This window comes from Lutra lutra, chromosome 4 (genome assembly GCF_902655055.1).
Source record: "Lutra lutra chromosome 4, mLutLut1.2, whole genome shotgun sequence".
Classification (NCBI taxonomy): Eukaryota; Metazoa; Chordata; class Mammalia; order Carnivora; family Mustelidae; genus Lutra; species Lutra lutra.
This window is the reverse complement of record NC_062281.1, coordinates 114,143,982-114,168,480: the sequence shown is the minus strand read 5'-3', so window position 1 is coordinate 114,168,480 and position 24,499 is coordinate 114,143,982. Positions and strand designations below refer to the sequence as shown.

The 24,499-nt window shown below is 36.4% G+C and overlaps 1 protein-coding gene across 1 annotated transcript in view; it reads right to left on the bottom strand.

Annotated features, from left to right (window-relative positions):
• DPYD (dihydropyrimidine dehydrogenase) overlaps nucleotides 1–24,499 on the bottom strand; it is an 853,664-nt gene that overhangs the window by 342,710 nt on the left and 486,455 nt on the right. The window lies entirely within an intron of this gene.

Here is a 24,499-nt window from a genome sequence, read left to right as displayed (position 1 = left end):
AATGTAAAATGGAATGTAAGAACTAGAACTGATCCCTAGGAAAACTCATTCATTCATTTTTCCTAAGAAATATTAATTGAAAAAAAAAAGATATACTAACTGAGCTCCTACTATGCATTAGCTACCATTCTAGGAGGTTAAGATTTGGGAACAAAAGAGAAAAAATTAAAAAGATATCTAACATGATGAAACTTATACTCTAGAGAAGGAATAAGTTTCATGAGAAAGGAGACCCTGTTTTTCTAGTTCAATGCTATGTTCTAAAATAGTGTCTGATACTTAGTATTTATTTATTTATTTATTTATTTTAAAGATTTTATTTATTTATTTGACAGAGAGAGATCACAAGTAGACGGAGAGGCAGGCAGAGAGAGAGAGAGAGGGAAGCAGGCTTCTTGCTGAGCAGAGAGCCCGATGTGGGACTCAATCCCAGGACCCTGAGATCATGACCTGAGCCGAAGGCAGCGGCTCAACCCACTGAGCCACCCAGGCGCCTGATACTTAGTATTTATTAAAAAATATTGGTAGAATAGAGGGAGGAGTCAAGATGCCCGAAGAGTAGCAGACTAAGATGACACCAGGTCGCAGGAGTTTAGTTAGATAGTTATCAAACCATTCCAAACAACTACAAATCCAACAAGAGATCAAAGAGAAGAGCAGCAACTCTAGAAACAGAAAATTGACCACTTTCTGAAAGGTAGGATGTGTGGAGAAGTGAATCTGAAGCAATGGGAAGATAGACCGCAGAGGGAGGGGCTAGCTCCCAGCGAGCAGTGGAGCAACGGAGCACAAAATCAGAACTTTTAAAAGTCTGCTCCACTGAGGGACATCGTTCCAGAGGCTAAGCAGGGATGGAGCCCTCAAGAGGACAGTGTGGTCTCAGGTCCTGCGGGGTCACAGAAGGATTGGGGGTGTCTGAGTGTAGCAGAGCTCGTAGATATTAGAGCAGGGAAGCAGGCTCCAGAGACGGAACCGAGGAGTGAGCACTCAGCTTGGGGTTACCTTAAACTGTGATCTGTGGCACAGTCAGACCACTGCTCTTTAAGCAGGGACTCCACAAGTGGCGGATCTGGAGAGACCCACCAGAAGAGCAGAGTGGCAGGAATCTGCTGGGTTTGGAGACTACAAACGGGACTGTGCGCCAGTGACAGAAATGCTCAGCACAGCCTGGGTGAGCTCGGAGAGCGGCCAGAAACCAGGGAGATGGGAGTGATTGAGCATTTTTCTCCAAGGGTGCACTGAGGAGTGGGGCCCCACGATCTTGACTCCTCTGGGTCAGAGACTGGGAGGGTGCCATTTTCATTCCCATCCTCCAGAGCTCTATGGAAAGCGTTCAGGGAACAAAAGCTCCCAAGAGCGAAAACAAGCAGATTACTTAGTCTGGCCCCTGGCAAGGGCAGTGCAATTCCGCCTTGGGCAAAGACACTTGAGAATCACTACAACAGACCTCTCCCCCAGAAATCAGCAAGAACATCCAGCCAAGACCAAGCTCACTGATCAAGGAGAACAGCAGAATTCCAGAGGAGAGGAAAGCAAAGTATGGAATTCATGGCTTTCTCCCCATGATTCTTTAGTCTTGTGAAGTTAATTAAATTAAAAAAAAAATTTTTTTTTCTCAAAAATCTCCTATCAAACAAGAGCCCAGGGCCAGATGGCTTCCCAGGGGAATTCTACCAAACACTTAAAGAAGAATTAATTTCTATTCTCCTGAAACTGTTCCAAAAAATAGAAATGGATGGAAAACTTCCAAACTCATTTTATGAGGCCAGCATTGCCTTGATCCCAAAACCAGACAAAGACCCCATCAAAAAAGAGAATGACAGACCAATATCCTTGATGAACACAGATGCAAAAATTCTCACTAAAATACTAGCCAATAGGATCCAGCAGTACATTAAAAGGATTATTCACCATAACCAAGTGGGATTTATTCCAGGGCGCAAGGTTGGTTCAACATCCACAAATCAATCAATGAGATACAATACATTAATAAAAGAAAGAACAAGAACCATATGATACTTTCAATAGGTGCTGAAAAAGCATTTGACAAAGGACAACATCCTTTCTTGATCAACACCCTTCGAAGTGTAGAGATAGAGGGTACATACCCCAATATCATCAAAGCTATCTATGAAAAACCCACCGTGAATATCATTCTCAATGGAGAAAAACTGAGAGCTTTCCTGCTAAGGTCAGTAACATGGTGGGGATGACCATTATCACCAATGCTCTTCAACACTGTACTAGAAGTTCTAGCCTCAGCAATCAGACAACACAAAGAAATTAAAGGCATCCAAATTGGCAAAAAAGAAGTCAAATTATCACTCTTTGCAGATGATATGATACTTTATGTGGAAAACCCAAAAGACTCCACTCCAAATCTGCTAGAACTTGTACAGGAATTCAATAAAGTGTCAGGATATAAAATCAATGCACAGAAATCAGTTGCATTTCTCTACACCAACAACAAGGCAGAAGAAAGAGAAATTAAGGAGTCGATCCCATTTACAATTGCACCCAAAACCATAATATACCTAGGAATAAACCTAACCAAAGAGGCAAAGAATCTGTACTCAGAAAACTATAAAGTACTCATGAAAGAAACCAAGGAAGACACAAAGAAATGGAAAAATGTTCCATGCTCATGGATTGGAAGAACAAATATTGTGAAAATATCTATGCTACCTAAAGCAATCTACACGGTTAATGCAATCCCTATCAAAATACCATCAATTTTTTTCAAAGAAATGGAACAAATAATCCTAAAATTTATATGGAACCAGAAAAGACTTCAAATAGCTAGAGGGATGTTGAAAAAGAAAGCCAAAGTTGGTGGCATCACAATTCCAGACTTCAAGCTCTATTAATGTCATCAAGACAGTATGGTCCTGGCACAAAAACAGACACATACCAATGGAACAGAATAGAGAGCCCAGAAATAGACCTTCAACTCCATGGTCAACTAATCTTTGACAAAGCAGGAAAGAATGTCCAATGGAAAAAAAGATGTTCTCTTCAACAAATGGTGTTGGGAAAACTGGACAGCCACATGCAGAAAAATGAAACTGGACCATTTCCTTATACCACATACAAAAATAGACTCAAAATGGATGAAGGACCTCAATGTGAGAAAGGAATCCATCAAAATCCTTGAGGAGAACACAGGCAGCAACCTCTTCGACCTTAGACACAGCAACTTTTTCCTAGAAACATCAACAAAGGCAAGGGAAGCAAGGGCAAAGTGAACTATTGGGACTTCATCAAGATCAAAAGCTTTTACACAGCAAAGGAAACAGTTAACAAAACCAAAAGACAACTGACAGAATGGAAAAGATATTTGCAAACGACATCAGATAAAAGGCTAGTATCCAAAATCTATAAAGAACTAATAAAACTTAACACCCAAAGAACAAATAATCCAATCAAGAAATGGGCAGAGGACATGAACAGATATTTCTGCAAAGAATATATCCAGATGGCCAACAGACACATGAAAAAGTTATCCACATCACTCGGCATCAGGGAAATACAAATCAAAACCACAATGAGATACCACCTGACACCAGTCAGAATGGCTAAAATTAACAAGTTAGGAAATGACAGATGTTGGAGAGGATGTGGAGAAAGGGGAACCCTCTTACACTGTTGGTGCGAATGCAAGCTGGTGCAACCACTCTGGAAAACAGCATGGAGGTTTCCCAAAAAATTGAAAACAGAGCTACACCACAACCCAGCAATCACACTACTGGGTATTTACCCTAAACATACAAATATATCCAAAGGAGCACATGCACCCAAATGTTCATAGCAGTAATGTCCACAATAGCCAAACTATGGAAAGAACCTAGATGTTCATCAACAGATGAATGGATAAAGAAGAGGTGGTATATATATATAATGGGATACTATGCAGCCATCAAAAGAAATGAAATCTTGCCTTTTGCAATGACGTGGATAGAATTAGAGGGTATTATGCTGAGTGAAATAAGTCAATCAGAGAAAGACAATTATCATATGATCTCCCTGATATGAGGAATTTGAGAGGCAACGTGGGGGGGTTGGGGGTTAGCGAAAGAAAAAATGAAACAAGATGGGATGGGGAGGGAGACAAACCACAAGAGACTCTTAATCTCACAAAACAAACTGAGGGTTGCCAGGGGGAGGGAGGTAGGGAGAGGGTGGTTGGGTTTGGACATTGGGGAGGGTATGCGCTATGGTGAGTACTGTGAAGTGTGTAAGCCTGACGATTCACAGACCTGTACCCCTGGGGCCAATAATACATTATATTTTAATAAAAATAAAAAATTAATTAAAAAATATTGGTAGAATAAAATAAAAATAGATACTTTCAAAAGTAAAGAGTATTATTGGGATCTGGGATAGGAGACTGCCTTCCACATGATGGTCAAGGAAGGCCACTGTAAGATGGTATCATTTGAATTAATAATTAATGCCCAAATCTCTCTCTTATTTTTTTATAAGATCGAATTACATCAATGCTAGAGCATTTGATATTGTCCCACAGATAGCAAACACTATGGCATGTATTTCTTTGATTCTTCAGTTTGCGCAACATCTATTATTCTTTCAACTTCACTGATTCTTCCCTCTGCCATATCCAGGCTCCCATAAAGCCTATCCCATTAATTTTTCATGTCTGACAAAGTATTCTTCATTTATTTCCATTTGGATCTTTCTAATACTTTACAACTCTGATAAAATTCTGTATCTTTTCATGAATGCTCTTCCATTGGATTTTCTTTTTGCTTTTATCATGGTAATTTTAAAGTCTCTATCTGATCATTTCAATTCTATCTCTGGATCTGCTCTACGGACAACCTACAAGAAAACCTAATCTTGATGCCGGGTCACATTGTCTTTTTTTTTTTTTTTTCCATGTTTTATAATGTTTTATTGTATGCCAGATAGTTTGTACAAAAGAACAATAGAAGAATGCCCAGGTAATTCAGTCGGTTAAGTGTCTGCCTCTTGATTTTGGTTCAGGACATGATCTCAGGGTTGTGAGATAGAGCCCCACTTTGGGCTCCAGGCTGGGCGTGGAGCCTGCTTAAGATTCTCTCTCCCTCTGGTCCTACCCGTGCCAAAAAAGAACAGTAGAGACTTACCTAAACAATAATTCTCCCCAGAAAAGAGTGCATCACTTCTATTATCAGGTTGCTAATGTAGGAGACTGAGTTGATGAAATCTGTTGTTGAGTCTAGGCTTTGTTGTGGTTTTACTTAGATTCAGCTTTCCACTGGCTTCAAACGTTTTGATGGCTGAATCAGAACTCTTCTTTTCAGTAGGACTTGGGAATTGAGCCCCAGAAAGCCTCCAGGGCCTCTTTATTACGATTAGGCCAGCCACCAACTTTCTAAACCATCAGATATATCTTTTGCTGCTTACATACCAGCTGTCAGTTTTTTGTGTTGCTAAGGCGTTCTCTTGGCTCTGCAGTCCACACAGGCTTTCTGTGCTTCAGAGTATCTTTCTGCTGAGCCTTCCTTCCTCAAACCTTCAAAAGAGCCACTGCAGTGCATGGGTGAAGTCCTAGAATGTCTTGCAACCCAAGCCTTCAGCAGGGTTCTGATCTGTAGTTGGAGAAGACTGTGCCTACCTTAGAGCGGCTCTCTCTCACTTAGGTTGCCTTAGCCCACAAGTGGTAGACTACTCAACGAAGTAACATGGGAAAGAGTTGGTTGCCAAAGACTGACAGGGTCTGTGTCTAGGCTCCTTATATTTTCACACATAAAACCACTTATGTGTCTTGAGCAAACACATGAGCAAAGCAGTCATGTGTTTCTTCTCTCCAAAAAAGAACTTATTATTCTCTGGAATTTAGTTCATGTAGGTTAATTTGCATTCTCAGATCTTTGCTAGTTTTTTTTTTTCTTCTTTTTAAGATTTTATTTATTTAGTTGAGAGAAAGAAAGAGTGTACAAGTAAGGGGGAGGGGCAGAGGGACAAGCAGAGCCCCCACTGAGCAAAGAACCTGCTGACAAGGGGCTTGATCCCAGGACCCTGAGATCATGACCTCAGCTGAAAGTCTGACGTTTTACTGACTGAGCCACCCAGGCACCCCCCGTGAGGTTTTTATGAGACTGACGCGCTGCCTACTGCGCTAAGGAGGCACCTCCTGCGAGGTTTTTAAAAACTCCATTTTGCAGTTTATCTGACTTGTTCTGCTTGTTAGGGTGAGAGTGGCGGGTTCTGGTTTTCTATGTCTGAAGGAGAAGCAGAAGTCCTGCCTGAATTTCAGTCACAATCTAACCATACTGCATTTATTCTGGCTGTTTGAGTTTGACCTGAGAAGTTCGCAAAAGGTGTTAAGCAGAGACAAAGGCAACAACTCTGTATCAAGACATGACACAAGGGGCTCCTGGGTGGCTCAGTGGGTTAAGCCTCTGCCTTCGGCTCAGGTCATGATCTCAGGGTCCTGGGATGGAGCCCGAGTCAGGCTCTCTGCTCAGCAGGAAGCCTGCTTCCCCCTCTCTCCCTGCCTGCCTCTCTGCCTACTTGTGATTGCTCTCTGTCAAGTAAATAAATAAAATCTGAAAAGGAAAGGAAAGGAAAGGAAAGGAAAGGAAAGGAAAGGAAAGGAAAGGAAAGGAAAGGAAAGGAAAGGAAAGGAAAGGAAAGAAATAAAAGACAAGACATGACATAAAATCCTGGAGTTAAGTAGTGGGTATGAAAGTATATGAAATGTGAAGTATTTGAGGTGCAATTACAGTGTAGGTAACACTAAGAATTACTGGTATGTAGTGCTATATGTCATTGTTTGTGTGATTTCTACGCTGTCTCCAACATCTCATTAAAAAACTGATTGTACACATAGCTTTTCCAATCTTTAAATGTGTTCACTTCCTATATTAAGGCACCTTCCCCTGTACCTTGTAACCCCAAAGCCATAACTAAATTTACAATTTAAACGAAATCAACCACAAACAGTCACTGATCATTTTAATATTGGGGATTTTAAAGGACACATTATGAAGAAATTAAAGTGCAAAAAGCAGCACAAAGTTAAATTAAATTATTTATTATGTAAAGATTAGTCAATCTAGTTACTTCCCTAAATTTTGCATGAATAAAATATTACACAAAATTTCCTTTTGGGTGATCAGTATATAGATCAGAAACTCCCCAAAGAAGCTATATTAATAAAGTTAACTCATTCCTTATTAATGCTCCAGGCATTTTAACAACATGTGAAGTGAAATATCCACCTCAAAAGTGACTTTAATGGTAAGTTATTTCTTTGCTTCATGTACACAATGGATAATTAGTTCAGGAAAAAATCTCAAAGGGAGAAAAAATAGCTAACTGTGAAATTCACACATACTTTTCTTGGATTGGGTACAAATGCTATTCAGGCCAATACCAAGGATGCATAAATTCTTTCTATCCTATTTACAATCCAGTCCTGATTAGTTAGGAGCTCATTTTCCAGTTTGTGAATTATCTAGGTCTTTGATTCTTCTCTTCCCTCTGGCTGATTACCTTTACCATTTCTCTGCTCATTAGCACCTCCACCAGAAGGGGAAGAAAATCCAGGTGAAAAGAAAAACATGAACATTTTTGAGTACTCTAAAGCTTGACTTTTAAGAAATATTAATTTTCTATTGTGTGTACACATCAGATGTTTTGTTATCTGAACATAACAGATAAATAGCACTTGAACATAACAGAAATTCTACCACTTACCTGAGTAAAATCCTTAAGAAATTACTACCTTCATCCAGTTATGTTGGATGTGTTCTACAAATGGCTATACAAAATTAGTGAGTTATTATGTCTTGACTTCCTGAAGTCCCTTTTTCACTTCTTGCTTCTTATACTTCCCTTAAGATTTGGGGTTTGCATTGGAAAAGGCTCATTGCCAAAAGATTTTTTTTTCTTTTTCTTCTGTTCTTCTTTTTTCTTCTTTAAATCTTTGCTTTTATCTCTAACACAATTATGAAATGCACTGTTGGTATAAAACTAGAAGATACTGGTAAAAATAACATATCCTTATTGCTGAATTTCTTCCCTGTTACTGAAATGGATAATTGCAAGTTGCCTATAAATATGTATTATTCCTACTAAAATGGCCCTCTTTCTAATGTATATTTTCATAACTTTGATTCTTAAAATGAAGACAAATCCCACAGAATACAATTTTCAGTCATTTGGAGGGTTCATTGTACATGTTTGTTTTATCAAAGTTTACTTCACTTGTAGGAATGTTTGGTTTGTCTGGTGATTAAATTAGTTGTCCAAGGCCTCTGTGACCATTCTCCTTTTAGCTGGTTTTAATTAATTAGATCTTATTTGTGGGTCTCAGATACAGCCTCAAATTCTGCTTAAATGAATCAACTATCCAACCATAAATAATGGCTAAAAAGGAAAAACAGTCATTATATCAGTGTACAAACCTTTAAAACAGCACTGCTAAGTTTTGTTTGTTTAACTATCTTAAAGAATAAAGAGAATACTTTCAAGTAAATGTCTTAAAAGACCTAAGAGGAAAATATGAAAATAGTTCCTTCTGAAAAATAAATCTCTCGAATATTCCCTGTAGGGTGCAATGTAAAAGAATAAAATACCTAGTGGCCAAAAAAGAACCTGGGGGAAAAATATTGTCTACCAGCAAGCTCCCATCCCCCCGCCAAAAGTAAAATAGGATAAGTAGTTTTCAACAAAGTAAATCCAACACATATAATTGCAGTATCTTATGTTAAATAAAAACCTTTATATTACCTCCTACTTTTAAGCCTCTCATAAAACAGTGGTGCTTTTTTTCTAAGATGTTTTTAAATGGGCCCTTTATTTATTTATTTATTTATTTATTTATTTTTAAAAGGTTATTTATTTATTTATTTGACAGAGAGAGACAGAGACAGAAAGAGAAAGCACAAGCAAGGGGAGCAGCAGGAACAGGAAGAGGGAGAAGCAGGCTCCCTAAGGAGCAGGCAGCCGGATGTGGGGCTCAATTCCAGGACCCCAGGATCATGACGTGAGCCAAAGGCAGTTGTTTAGCTAACTGAGCCACCCAGATGCCCCTAAATGGGACCTTTAAATAAAAAAAAATATATTTTAGGGACTTGCAGGAGCAAGGGGAGGAGAGTAGAAGGTTTTACTTTATCCTTTCTCTCTCTCCTGGTTTCCCAAATATTTTAGGAGAAGAATACATTTGAGTTGAGTTCTCCACAAAAACGTTAGAAAGGATGAGAGATTACCAAATTTGTAATAACTAATTGAGCCCACTGAATGAAACTCCAGCTGTTTGAGTATGGACTTGGTTTCATTTTAAGACATGGTCCAGTTACAGTTACGTAGCAAACATGTATAACTTATAAATTGTTTCCATTGACTCTCTCATGAGCTACTTTATACCAAAAAAGAGTTTAAACTCAATTCATCATCACTATCCCTGGGGTCTCTTTCTGCATGGTTCATGTGTTCCATGCCATACTTCCGTATGGAGGAGACAATACCGTTACCCAAAAGGCAGTCTGACAAATTACAAAGTAAAGGGGAGTCTGAGAAAAAGTATGTTGTAGGCAGTTAATCTTGTAAAATGTGACTATGTATAAAGCTTTGATAAATTTTCTTCTGATTTTTCCCTTACTGAAAGACATGAATGACTACCATTTTAATCTCCCACAAAGCAGAAGCTCAAAAATTGACCCAACATTTCTTTTTTTTCTTAAAACAGCATAAGGTCATTTTAACCTGTTAATTCCCATGAGTCAATATCAAGTGAATGTTACCAGAAAGCTATACCAATAAGCCACAATTTTGTGGAGGATAATAATTGCCTGGTGGCTCAGACAATGGGGTAGGGATTGAGGAGCTCAGTGACAGGAGTTTACCCATCCACCTAAACTCAGAATTAATTACCAGGAAACAATCCATGAAAAGTAGCATTATAATTTTAAATTGAACCTATTTTTAAGCAGATTTATTGGCATATAACTTTACATATGATATACATATTCTATATATGTTATATGTAGTATGTTATATAAGTTATATATAATTCCATATGTTATGTATACATAAATTGCATATGTTATATATGTGCAATTCTTTATATGTTATATAATGTATAACATAAAATAAATTGTACATATTTAAAGCAGGTGTATTTACTTTGAAACCGTCATAATCAAGATGATGAACATGTTTATCATGCCCCACGTATAGGAGTCTTGTAGCTGCATATCCTCGCTAACATTAAATTTTAGACATTCTGGGGCGCCTGGGTGGCTCAGTGGGTTAAAGCCTCTGCCTTCAGCTCAGGTCATGATCCCAGGGTCCTGGGATCGAGCCCCACATTAGGTCTCTGCTCAGTGGCGAGCCTGCTTCCCCCCTCTCAATCTGCTTGCCTCTCTGCCTACTTGTGATCTCTGTCAAAAAAAAAAAAAAAAAATTTAGACATTCTAATAGGTGTATATTTCACTGTGGTTTTAATTTGCTTTTTTATAATGACTAATGATGTTGAGCACATTTTCATTTGTGTATTTATCATTCATAATCTGCCTTGATGAAGTATCTGCTCAAATTTTTTTGCTCAAAGTGAGGAGGGTTATTTCCTTTCTTACTATGAAACCCATAGTAAAGTTCTTTAAATATTCTGGACTAAAAAAATATTCTGGATATAAGTCCTTCATCAAATATATGATATATCTTCTTCTATTCTGGTTTGTATTTTCACTTTCTTAACAGTAGGTTTAGAAGAGCAAAACATTCTAATCATGTCATTTTTTTTTTTTCTTTGAAGCGCTGTGCTTTTGGTATGTATCTAAGAAATGTTTGCCTAACCTAAGGTGACAAGAACTTTCTCCAATATTTTCTTTATGAAGTTTTATAGTTTTAGGTTTTTCGTTTAGGTCTATGACCACTTTGAATTAATTTTTATATATCATGCCAGATATGAGTCAACATATACTTTTTTTGAATACGGATACCCAATTGTACCAGCATCATTTGTTGAAAAGACTATAATTTGTCCACTGGATTTCCTTTTTGCAGCATAGCCAAAAATCAGTTGCTCATACAACTAATGTGTGAGTTGTTCTGGGGCTTCTTATTCTCCATTAGTCTATTTGTATATTTATTTTTATGCCAGTATCACCCTATCTTGATTCCTATAGTTTTAAAATAAGTCCTGAAATGAGAGATTTTTAGACTTCCAAATTGGTTCTTTTTAAATGGTTTTGGCTACTATAAATTCCATAAGAATTTCAAAATCAGCTTGTGAAATCCCACGAAAAAAATAATGCTAACACTTTGATTAGGATTGCATTTTATCTTTACATCAGTATGGGGATACTTGATATCTTAACAATACAAACTCTTCCAATCATGGAACACAGTATAGCCTCCCATTTATTTAGGTCATCTTTGATTTCTATCAGCAATATTTTGTAGTTTTCAGAGTTCATGTCTTTCACATCTTTGTCAGATTTATCCCTATTTCATGTATCTGCTGCTATTGATATATGAATATATTTATTTTAGTTTCCAATTGTCTATTGCTAGCATATAAAAAGTTTGACTGGGGGCGTCTGGGTGGCTCAGTGGGTTAAAGACTCTGCCTTCAGCTCAGGTCATGATCCCAGGGTCCTGGGATTGAGCTCCGCATGGGGCTCTCTGCTCAGCAGGGAGCCTGCTTCCCCCCTCTTTCTGCCGGCCTCTCTGCCTACTTGTGATCTCTATCTGATAAATAAAAAAAAAAGGTTTGATTGATTTTTGTAAATTGATCTTATATTTTGTAACCTGGCCAATAAACTCATTTATTATTTAAAGTAGTATTTTAACAGGCTATGTCCGGGATGAGGTGAGTTAGGCATTCTCCTGGGGTAAAAATTTAAGAGAGTACAAGAAAAGTTGTTAATGAAGATAAACATGATTTTAATGTATTATTTTTTAAAAAAATCAAATCTGAGGGCACATGGGTAGCTCAGTCGGTTAGGCGTCTGCCTTTGGTTCAAGTCATGATTCCAGGGTCTTGGGATCGAGCCCCATGTCGGGCTCCCTGATCATTGGGGAGTCTGCTTCTCCCTCTGCCTACCACACACCCTGCTTGTGCTCTCCCTCTCTCTCTCTTTCTCTCTCTCTGTCAAATAGATAAATAAAATCTTTAAAAAAATCAAGTCCAAAAACAACAGCCTGTAAGCTAGTTGCTGCTTTTGTAAATAAAGTGGTTTTATTGGTACATTTAATCACATTTTCTACATAAACAATCATGTCATCTGTGAATGAAAAACAGTTTTACTTCTTCCTTTGAAATCTGCATGTCTTTTTTTGTTATTGTTGTCATTCTCTTATTTAACAGAACAGAAACTTTAGCACAATGCAGAATAGTAGTGGTGAGAGCAGATACCCTTATCTTATTTCTCTTAGAAAGAAATGTTCAGTCTTTCACCATCAACCGTGATATTACCTTTGGTTTTTTTGTTTTTAATGCTTTCCACGAAGTTAAGGAATTGCCCTTCTATTCTTAGTTTGGTGAAATTTCTTTTAAATTAGAAACAGAGGGCGCCTGGGTGGCTCAGTGGGTTAAACCGCTGCCTTCGGCTCAGGTCATGATCTCAGGGTCCTGGGATCGAGTCCCGCATCGGGCTCTCTGCTCAGCAGGGAGCCTGCTTCCCTTCCTCTCTCTCTGCCTGCCTCTCTACCTACTTGTTATCTCTGTCTGTCAAATAAATAAATAAAATCTTTAAAAATAAATAAATAAATAAATAAATTAGAAACAGATTTTTAGATTTCTTAAATTTTTTTTGTTTGGTTTATGGAGATAATTATATAATTTATATTGTTGTTGTCATTGTTGCTTTTATTTAGTTTGTCATTTCTGTGAATTACAGTAGTCTCAAATGTTAAACCTACTTGGAATTCTTGGGACAGACTTCATTTGGTCGTAATATATTAATAATCTTTATATATTATTGGATTATATTTGTTAAAATTTGTTTAGAACTTTTTCATCTATGTTCATGAAGGACAGTGGTCCATACTTTTCCTATCTTGTCTTTGTCAAGTTATGATACTAGGGTGTTGGTACCAAAGACTTAGTTGGGAAGTATTTCCTCTGCTTTACTTTTCTGAATGAGTGTGTGTAGAATTCGCATTATTTTTTCATAAATCGTTGGTAGAATCTACCCATGAAGCCATCTGGGCCTGCAGTTTTCTTCATAGAAATGTTTGGAACTATATATTCAATTTCTTTAATATTATCTATTGCTTCTTGACTAAGCTTTAATAATTTCTGTCTTTCATGGACTCTGACCAGTTTATTTGCATAAAATTATTGATAATATTCTATAGTTTTTCTTTTAATATGCATAGAATCTGCAGTGGTGCTACTTCTCTCATTTCCTATACTGATAATTTGTGTTTCTTCTCTCCTTTTACCTTCATCAATCTGGCTTTTTTTTTATCAATTTCAGTTGTTCTTGCAATGACTTTTGCAAAGCTTTACTCTCCTTGATATTCTCTATTGTTTTTCTTGCTATCTTATCAATTTCCTCCACTGATCTTCATTATATCCTTATTTTATTTACTTTGAGTTTAGTTTGTTCTTATTTTTCTAGTAAGTAGAGATGGAAGTTGCAATAATTAATTTGAGAACTTTATTCACTTCTGATTATATGTGTTTGATGCTATAAATTTCCCTACTTGTAATGTTTTTATGACATACCAAAAATTTTAATATTTAATGTTTTAATTTTTATTCAATTCAAAATAATTTCAATTTCTTTTATGCCATTTTCCCTTTATTCAAAGGTAACTTAGATGTATTATTTATTTTTTAAATATTCTGGGGATTTTCCAAATACATCCCTGTTGTGGTCTTAGATGAACTTAGATGAACCTTAGATGAACTGAACTTTTTAAAATTATTAAGACTTCTTTTATTGCACAGAATATAGCTTATTTTAGTAAACGGTATGGATGTATTTGCAAAGACTGTGTATTCTGTTGCTATGGGTGACATGTCCAATAAATGTCAATTAGATAAGTTGACATAATTTTTCAAATTCTGAATAGCCTCACTCCATTGTTTTATTAATTATTTACTGGTAGATATTAGGATCAACAGTGATTCTGAGTTTTTCTATTGTTCTTTCCTGTTCTATCAGTTTTTGCTTCATGTATCATAGAATCTTGTAACTAAGTGCATAAACCTTAGGACTGCTATCATTTCTGGATGGACTGACCATTTCATCATTATAAAATGATTCTTTTTGTCCCTGGTAATAATCTTTGCTTTGATATCTATTTTGTCTGCTATTAACATTACAAGATTTTTTAATTGGAGTTATAATGGTGTATCTTTTTCCATTGTTTCAATTTTCTATTTGTGTCTTCATATTTAAATTTTATTTTATTTTTTTGGTAAGCAGTACATATAGTTGAGTCATGCTTTTCCATCCAATCTGAAAATCTCTGCCTTTTAATGGGGGCTATTTAGACAACTTACATTTAATGTGATTATTGATATAGTTAGGTTTAACTCTATCACCTTACTACAGGGTTTCTATCTGCATTGTCTCTTTTTTATAGGCTTTCTCTCTTTTTCTGCCTTCTTTTGCTACTCTGTATGATTCTATTTTATATCTCTATCATTGCTTTTTAGCTTTTTAGCTATTGTTAGCTTTAACATAATTCTCCTGCATTACTTTATTGGTTATTTAGAGTTCAGAGCATACATCTTTAAGTCACCAGTCTATCTCCAAGTGATAAAAAAGTTTACATAAGGAGTTAGAAGCTTACAGTAGTATACTTCCATTTCTTCTTCACAACTTTTGTACTATTATCATATATTTTACCTTAATATATTTTATAAACCACAGACTGTTTTATATTTTTGTTTAAGCAACCAATTCTCTTCTAACGTGAATTAAATTAAGTTTATAGTTACAAATTCTGGCACTCTTCATTCCTTTGTGTAGGTCCAGATTTCAACCTAGCATCATTTTACTTTCTACCTAAAACATTTAAAAAAATATTTCCTGTGGTGCCAATCCCTCAGTGATGAATTCTTTTAGTCTTTTTGTGTTTGAAAAAGAATGTATTTCATCTTTATTTTTTTTAAGATTATTTATTTATTTGAGAGAGAGAGAGAGAGAGTGCATGAGCAGGAAGAAGGTCAGAGGGAGAAGCAGACTCCCCTTGGAGCTGGGAGCCCGATGTGGGACTCAGTCCCAGGACTCTGGGATTATGACCTGAACCAAAGGCAGCTGCTCAACCAACTGAGCCACCCAGGCTCCCTTCATCTGTATTTTTGAAAGATATGTTGCTGAATATTGAAATCTAGTTGAACAGTTGTCATTTTTTTTCTTTCAGCACTTGAAAGTTGTCTTCTAGCTTGTGTTGTTTCTGACAACAAATCAAAACAATAACCTTTATATTTATTCTTCCATATGGAACATGCTTTCTGTCTTCACTTTTAAAATTTTCTCTTTGTCACTGGTTTGATTAATTTGATTATGATATACTCCTTGGTGTAATTTTCTTCATGTTCCTTATACCTGGAGCTCAAGTTTCTTGTTTGCTTGTTTGTTTGTTTGTCAAATGGGAAGGCTTGTAGCTTTATGTAAAACTGGGAAAACTGGGGCCATTTTTTTCTTCAAACTTTGAAAATTCCAGTACATACGAGGCCACTTGACGTTGTCCCTAGCACACTAACAGTATGTTTACTCCCCACTCCCCAACACACCCCCACCCCTGCATGCATTCTACTTTAGATAGTTTTTATTGCTACATTTTCAAGTTGACTAATCATTTTTTCTGCAGTGCCTAACATGCTGTTAATAACTACCAGTGTATTTTTCATCTTATTCATTGTAGTTTTCATTCTGGAAGTCTGGTTTAGTGGGGGTTTGTTTGTTTGTTTTTTATCTATGTTCCTTCTCTTAACTTAGTTTTTGAATATATGGAATATAGTTATAATGATACTTTAATACATTTGCATGCTAATTTTAAAATCCCATCAGTTCTGGAACAGTTTTCATTGATTTTCCTCTTATTTGGAGTTGTATTTTCCTACTTTCTTACATGATTGGTAATTTTTTAAAATTTAAATTCAATTAACCAACACATAGTATATCATTAGTTTCAGATATAGTGTTCAACAATTCATCAGTCGTGTATAACACCCAGTGCTCATCACGTAATGTGCCCTTCTTAATGTCCATCACCTGGTTACCCCATCCCCCAACCTACCTTCCCTTCAGCAACCCTCAGTTTGTTTCCCACAGTTAAGAGTTTTTCATGGTTTGTCTCCCTCTCTGATAGGTAATTTTTTTAAAAGATTTTATTTATTTATTTGATAGACAGATCACAAGTAGGCAGAGAGGCAGGCAGAGAGAGAGGGGGAAGCAGGCTCCCTGCTGAGCAGAGAGCCCCATGCAGGGCTCGATCCCAGGATCCTGAGATCATGACCCAAGCCAAAGGCAGAAGCTTAACCCACTGAGCCACCCAGGTGCCCCACTAATAGGTAATTTTTAATTGAATACTAAACACTGTGAACTTTATCTTATTTGGTCCTAGATATTTTGTATTCCTATATCCTTTAATTTTATTCTGAGCTTCAGTTAAGTTACTTGGAGATATTTTGATCCTTTCAGGTCTTGCTTTTAAAGTTTGTTGGGCATGACTAAAGCAGTGCTCCTCAGCCTATGGCTAATTTTGAATCACAGGGTTTTCTAGTCTGGCTAGCAGGAAGTCATTATTCCCAGATGCATTTGAGAACTGACTACTTGTCCCTCCAATCCATTCAGAAAGTTCTTTCTATAGTCCCTCCTAATTCACTCACTTGCATGAGCTGATCTGCATTCTGCTGAACACTCAAAAGAGACATTCTGCAGGGCTCTGGAGAGTTCTCTGTATGTAGCTCTCTGCTTTCTGGTGTTCTCTCTTGTGAATCCTAACCACCTTGGTCTTTCTGGACAGTTCTGTCTCAACTCAGAGAGATCCTTGGGTTCTGCTCCTTGCAATGTGGCCTGGAAACCTTCTTGAGCAAAGGTAGAGCTCAGTTCCTTAGTTTTCCATCTCTCAGTGACTACTATCTTTACTGACTGATGTTCCAGGTCTTAAAAACTGTTGTTTCATATATTTAGTAAGTTTTCTTTTATGTTGCTGTCTCAGTTGGGATGGTAAATCTAGTGCTATTACTCCACCTAAACTGTAGCTAATGTTTTCTTTTAAGGAACTAGGAATATTTTATCACAAAAACAAACAAACAAACAAAAAAAAACAACTTGGCTACATGGAGCCAGAAATGAATCAGAGAACTATGAGCTACATTATGTATTCTGGTTTATTTTGGCTACTCTTGCTTTGTAGAACTAAACATATTTTAAATTTTCTTTGTTTCTATGCTGACACTAAGAAAATAACTCATTATTTAAGTCTTGTTTTAATTGGTAACTAAGTCAAAAGAATGAATGATATTAAAGCACAGAAGTATAATGAATACAACACTGAACAAAGAATCAGACTTTATATTCTATATGACATATAATAAACTCAAGTTCAGAAGAATCGTGAGTTAGTTTTTAATTTTTTAGTTGGTAATTATTTCTATAATAGTGACTTTTATGTGAATTGTTCAAAAATGCTTCAAGAACTATATATACATCAAGAGCTATAAATATGCTGTTACCTTTGACCTACCAAATCTGTCTTTCAGAATATTTTATGGAAACCAATTATTATATTAAGTAGGAATAAAAGCTAAATGCATAAAGGTATTCTATGTAATGTAATTTAAAGTGGTGAATAACTGCAATGTGCCAAACATATTATATATAATATCTCATTTAATTTGTATAACCTCTGAGAATAGTTGTTGTCATTGCACAAATGAGGAAGTTGAGGTTGAGAGTGCCAATAAATAGCAAGTCAGAAGACAAGCTGAAATTCAAATCCATTCTGACTTAAAACTTATGCTTTTAGCTTTTGACTCTATCACATCTAGGAAAATGAAAATAGGTATTTGTTACGGTAATTCGATATGGATTAGTTTACTTCCATCCACCCTAACTTTTAAAATTTCCATTACTATTATGATTCATTTTTATTTTATTTTTCTGTAGACTAGATATATCTTTTTTTAAAAAAATCATTAAAGTAATGTCATCAGATAACTGTTCTGGATTTTAGCAAAGAAGGGAAGTTGGGAAGTATCTATGTCCTCTAGAATTCATGGTGGAAAGAAGGAAGGAGTTTCCTGGGGACATACTAACCTTCCCTTCAATAACTGCTCTAGCAGTTTCCTAATTTATTTAAAATAAATCAACATGGGAATGTGTAGAAATTGACAGAAATAGAGACTTGAGAAGCTTAAAAAATTCCAGAGGGAGCAAAGGAGGAATCGCTCCAGTGCAGGGATGCTTACATTTCTGTTGGTGAATATCCTCTTCAGGATATAAGGGGGAAAGGGCCAAGGTCATTTTTATGGTTTATAAGGTCTGTGATAAGAAAACAATGGTTTAATAAAAAAAGAAAGCAAAAATAACAACCCTGTACAGGTCATTGTTGGCCTGACAACATATGTATTATAGTGTTATCTGTTACTAAATTTTATCTTTCTAAATAGATTGAGAGGGGGGTAACAAAATCCCCTTCTTTTTTTTTTTTAAGATTTTATTCATTTTATTGAGAGAGAGAGACACAGTGAGAGAGGGAACATAAGCAGGGGGAGTGGGAGAGAGAGAAGCAGGCTCCCTATGGAGCAGGGAGTCTGATGCGGGGCTTGATCCCAGGGCCCTGGGATCATGACCTGAGCTGAAGGCAGCCGCTTAATGACTGAGCCACCCAGGCGCCCCAAAATCCCCTTATTTCTAATGAGTGAGACTTAATTATGAATAATCCAAAGAAAAGAAAGCCTGCTCCTGCTGAGTCAGGCTTCATGGTGCCATAGGAAGACTGCAGGAGTTACGGGGTGATGAATACCCACTGAATAAGCAGTGAGCATCTTCCTTGCTTAGGGGATCCATAGATCCAACTGAATCTCTTGACTCCCTATTTTCAAATACAGAACTTAAGATGGGACCAGGTAACAGTTCAAACCAAGGTCCACACTGAGTCACTGACCTTGTTTTCTAAAGTCAGCTACATCCCTGCAAAGCAGTAAATACTGAGCTATAAAATGTCCCGTGCTGGGACTAATGACAAAATAATGGTTGGCTGATGGCAGACTTGTTTCTTTGTCCAATAAAAAGATTTTATTTTCTCTTTGAGAGTCTGTGGTTAAGAGAGCTCAATATAATTGACCCATCTGAGTGGGTGGGAAAGGGAGGACTGAAATAACGTTACTCCTAATTCTGCAGGTTCTTTAGAGCCAACTTAAATACCTCTTCAAGGTGTAAAGGGAAGATTTTCAGTTCCAGTAACTTCGCTTACTAGCTGTGTGACACAGTGCCCTGTGCAATGCGATGTTTTGAAAAGTCAGTTTCCTCATCCAGAAACTGAGGAATAACTCTGCTTCACAGATATATGAAGCCCACGGTTCCTAGTACCTATAAACGGCTCTCAAGGTCTGATACAGGACTTTAATAAATATTTAATAATATATGTCAAGGTTTATGAATGATGCTAGTTTTATACACAGTAAAATTAATTGACGAACTTTGTAAAAAATACACACACACACACACACAACCTACACACGCATGCCAAGCATGCACACACACATACACAGAGTTATACTCATTGTATCCATGCCAGAATTTCTGAAATGACTGAACTAGAACAGGGTCTAACCATAAATACCTTTTCTGAAGCTTCCCAAGCGATTCTAATATGCACCCAGAACTGAGAACCACTGAACAAAGGTTCTTTATCTGAGGTACATAGAATTCTTGATAGAATGCAGGAAATTCATGAATTTGGGTGGGAAAAACTTAGACCTTTATTTTCACTAACCTCTGCTGAAATTTAGCATTTCCTCCTGTATACAACAAACCACAGTAGCACTATCAATACCTGTAACTTTTCACTGACAGAAGCCATGGAAAATCACACAGTTGTCACAGATATCTCACCATGTCACTGACAGTCACCATTATATGTCAAAATTACAGTACTCTAATAACTATTAGTAATCTAATAATTATTAGATCTGCCACCAGGCTGTATTTCTAGTGACTTATTAAACAGGAACATGCGTTACTATAAGGTATTCTTTAAAATGAGTTGAGCATTCTATTTTACTACAATGGGAATCCTTTGCAAACTACCAAATTGGGTTTTACACATTCAAAAACATTCTGAAGAAAGGCCTTTAGGTTTCACAAAGGTGTATAAGGAGTCCATGGCACACACGCACACATGGAGAGTTAAGAACTCTGTATTTAGAGGCTATTGGTCAGGAAAGCCTTTCGGGAATGCTGATGAAGAACAACTTCTTTGGAATAATTTTGAACTTAATGTGCGTAATGCTGATTTCCCAGTAATGAAGTGAGAAAGGGTTTCAGCAGAATGAGGTGTATTGTAATAGAAGTATATTTACATATCAATTGTTCTTCCTTTATTAATTTCTCTAACAAAGCCATCATTCCCTTTTCTATCTTCACCAGCTAATTCACTGCTGAATCCCTATCTTTTGCCTAACTCTTACTTTAGCTGCCACAAATGATAGAAAATATCAGTCTTTGTTTGCTAATTCAGTGCATTCAGACAAAATGCAGCATGTATTTTTTTTGGTAAAAATTTTTTTTTCAAAGTCTAAAATATATGGTTTCTAAGGCTTTTGCAGTGAGAATGAAAGGATTCACTTAAAATTGATTTCTGTAAGCCCTAATTATACAGTACATTTCATAATAAGCATTGCAAAATCTCAGCTTAGGAACAACAACAAAAAAAAACTCTTAGTAATAATTGTCACTACAATGATCAGTGTGCCAAATTTAATTCACAGATAAATAAAAGGACCTTGAAAGCTGGGCAGAAGTCTAGTATAAGTGTAGGCTTTGGTGTAACTCTGTGATAGTTAAGAAACAAGCCCTTATAATATATTTCAGGATCTCTTTATATTCAAGATGTTCTTCCAGCTGTCTCCTCAAGTTCATGGTCAACTGGTTCCTGTTCTTTCTGGAAAGAGTGATACTAGCTGCTGATATCAGCTGACCTACATCCCTTCTCCACAACCCCCAGAATAATTTCTTTTTCAAAAGTTAGCCCTTGCTTAGAAGCTGCCACAGTGGGTTGAATTATCTGATCCCTGTCATTAAAGGTGGCAGCCACGCACTTGAGAATGATGTGGGAAAACTCCAGTGAGAGTGATAATTAAACTTGGAAAATGAAGGGTCACCTTCTTTCATTCAGCTCATTGGGTTTGGCATCAGAGTAATTCCAAAACAGTGGGGGATATTCTACTCTCAGCATGGCAATATCTAGGTGCAACACATTATTTCCATGGGTTCAAATGGGAATGCCATTTTAATTGTATTTAAGATGTTATCTTTGATATGGGGAATAAAAATGTTAGAAATTAGTTCTAAGAATATAGAAAAAGAATAATGAATATAATCTAAATGGTGAAAGAATTAGAAACAAGAAATGCAAGCATTGTTTCCTCTGAAGAAAAAGCATTATAGGAGAAGAAAATTGTTTCCAGGGAAATTGAAAAGAACATTTAAATGTGCCTCTTCTTCCTGGCCGTGGAATCACAAAGCGAAGGTTTCATCTCAGCTTTCTTGTCTACTTACGGCCATTTCTTGGAGGCCATTATTTAACATCTCACTCCTGCCCAGAAGAGGGTAGATAGAACTTAAGCCATTGGTGGGATTTCTCTTCCAGGAAAAATAATTTTTTCTTTTCAGATACACTGGTGTATCTAAATACTATAGAAGCAATATTTGGGGAAATTATATTTCATACTATTCTTATGCTGCATTAAAAAGTCATATTGAAATTTTAAAGGCCTGAAATGACACTATAGTAGGTACATTAGAGAATACTATCATTAGAAAGGAGCACAGATGCTAAAAGCAAGTTTCAAGTTCAAATTCTGGTTTCACTGTATATAATAATCCCAACCTGATCCATGGAGGATATGTTCCAAGACCTCCAGTGGCTACTTTCACCATGGGTAGCACTAAACCCTCTAAATACTGTGCTTTTTCCTATACGTACACACCTACGATAAAGATTTAATTTATAAATTAGGCACAATAAGAGATTAACAATAATAACTAATGATAAAATAGAACAATTATAATGGCATATTCTAGTAAAAGTTGTGTGAATGTGATCTTTCTCTCTCTCTCTCTCTCTCTCTCTCTCTCTCTCAAAATACCGTATTATACGGTCTTCACTCTTCTCGTGATGATGTGAGAGGATAGTGTCTATGTGAGGAGATGAAGTGAGGTGAATGACATAAGCACTGTGACAGAGCTTTAAGCAGCTACTGACTTTCCAAACAATACATCAGAAGGAGATCACCTGTTTTTGGACCATGGCTTGACTGCCGGTAACTAAAACCACAGAAACTATAACTGTGGATTGTATTAGCCGTGTAACTCTTGGGCATGCTACTTAACTTCTGTGTTTCCTCTCAGTTTCCTCTCTGTGAAATAGGGAAAGTAATAGTACTTATAAGATTGTTTAAAGGATGAGTGTTAAAATATATAAGGCAGTTATAACAGTACCAAGTACAATTTAATCTTATAAGAACTCAAGCTTATTGTGATTAGTATTAATGTCACTGCATGTTCAGTACCTGGTATAATACTCAAACCTGTAGACCATGTTTAAAAATTTATTTATAGGAATGCCTGGGTGGCTCAGTTGTTTAAGCATTTGCCTTCAGCTCAGGTCATGATTCCAGGGCCCTGGGATCAATCCCCACATTGGGCTCCTTGCTCAGCTGGGAGCCTGCTTCTCCCTCCCAATCCTCTCCTTGCCGCTCCCCCTACTTGTGCACTCTCTCTCTCTCTGACAAATAAATAAAATCTTAAAAAAAAGTATATATATATATATATATATATATATATATATCTAATAAAATAAAATATGTATACATATGTGTGTATATGTAATGTGTGTATATATAATACAATACACAATAATAATTATGTGTATATTTAATAAATATATATATACGTGTCTGTGTGTGTCTGTGTGTATATGATTCTTCTTATGGTTGACCCACTTTTGGTCCTAGTCATTCTGAGAAAAACTTCCCATGAAATTTGGGTCCTTTAAAAAACAAACAGCTCAACCTAACTGTTATTAGAGTTGATTGTATAATGTGAACACAGAGATGATTTGCAACATCATTTTCAGAAAGTGAAAAATTCCTAATGAACGGAAGCTATAGGTTTCATATGGGTCTTCGAAGTTCCCTTCATATCCGAAGGATTGACTTGAGGAAGATTAATTATATTCTAAGTGTCTAAATTTTGTTTCAATATAGGAAAACCTTGAAACAATTAGGACTTTCTAAAACAGAAAAAAGAAAAACAAAACTTAATGGGTTAGACAACAGTATGATAGCAAAAGTCCCTTTGTAAGGTTTTCTAATTTACCAGTTTGTGGGAAAACAATTTTCATTAGATTTTCATTAGATTTTAAAACATTTATCATTAGAATACTTAAACTATTCCAATTTGTCTTTGAATCTTTTCTACAAATAAAGACACACATGGCTCAAACCTCAACCTCCATTCATCACCAGCTCTCAGACAGAAAATAAGATGGAGAGAGGGAATGTGTGTGTGTGTGCACACGCACGTGTGTGCATATGTGCCCTGAAGTGAGGGGAGGGGAGAAAAAAATGAATGACATCAAGAACAACTGTAACCATCTATTGAAGAGAAAATACGATCTATAGGTTAAAAAACTACTGGCAGGGGGCGCCTGGGTGGCTCAGTGGGTTAAACCTCTGCGTTCAGCTCAGGTCATGATCTCAGGGTCCTGGGATCGAGCCCCGCATCGGGCTCTCTGCTCCACAGGGAGCCTGCCTCTCTGCCTAGTTGTGATTTCTCTCTGTCAAATAAATAAAATATTAAAAAAAAAACTACTGGCAACATACAAAATCCATAAAGAAATGAAATACATGTAATCTTTATATACAGTACTTTTAAAGAAAGGGTTTTATAAAAAATAGTGACTCATTTAGTATAAAAGTATTAAAATTATTTGGTGAATTATTTCCCACTGAAAAAACATAAATACACTATATACGAAGATATTCTGCTTCTGCCTCAGATTTATATTTAAAATGATTTATAGTCTATAATTTCTTCCTAAGGTCATCACCTTCATAAATACTAGCCACATCCAGTGAAAATCAACTCAATAAAATGAGTATTTCATTTCTCTTCTTCCTGCTTATGTAGATACTTTTTCCATCTGCATGGCACCCATTTATAACAAAGCCTCACATTGTGCAGATTTTTATGAGTTCTTGAGCTTTTCTTTCTTTTTTATCTTTCTATGCATCAGCAAAGCAACTGGCAGATTCTTTAATAAAATATATTATACACATTAATATTTATAA